This window comes from Fulmarus glacialis, unplaced genomic scaffold (genome assembly GCF_000690835.1).
Source record: "Fulmarus glacialis isolate BGI_N327 unplaced genomic scaffold, ASM69083v1 scaffold37024, whole genome shotgun sequence".
In the NCBI taxonomy this organism is placed as follows: Eukaryota; Metazoa; Chordata; class Aves; order Procellariiformes; family Procellariidae; genus Fulmarus; species Fulmarus glacialis.
Window position 1 is genome coordinate 962 of NW_009208023.1, and position 296 is coordinate 1257.

Genomic DNA, 296 nt, shown 5'->3' on the forward strand with positions numbered 1-296 from the left:
CCATACACAGGGCTGCGCCAAGTCCCAGTTTGCATTTTGAGTTGTCAGTTATTTAAAACAAAACAAAAATCCAAAAGATAAAGCTGTCAACCAGAAAAAAAGCCATCAGCTCTTTTCCAGAATTGTTTTTTCCTACACAGCCCTTGTACCGTGTACTTACATCCTGCTTAAACTGGGACTTCTTGTTTCGTAGCTTATCGTTACACAAGGCGCCTCGTGGAAGCCAGTCCTCCTCCCCGTTGGGAACGCCGCTGCAGCGGAGGTGACACGAAGCCCGCCCTGGCGATGCTGGCTGG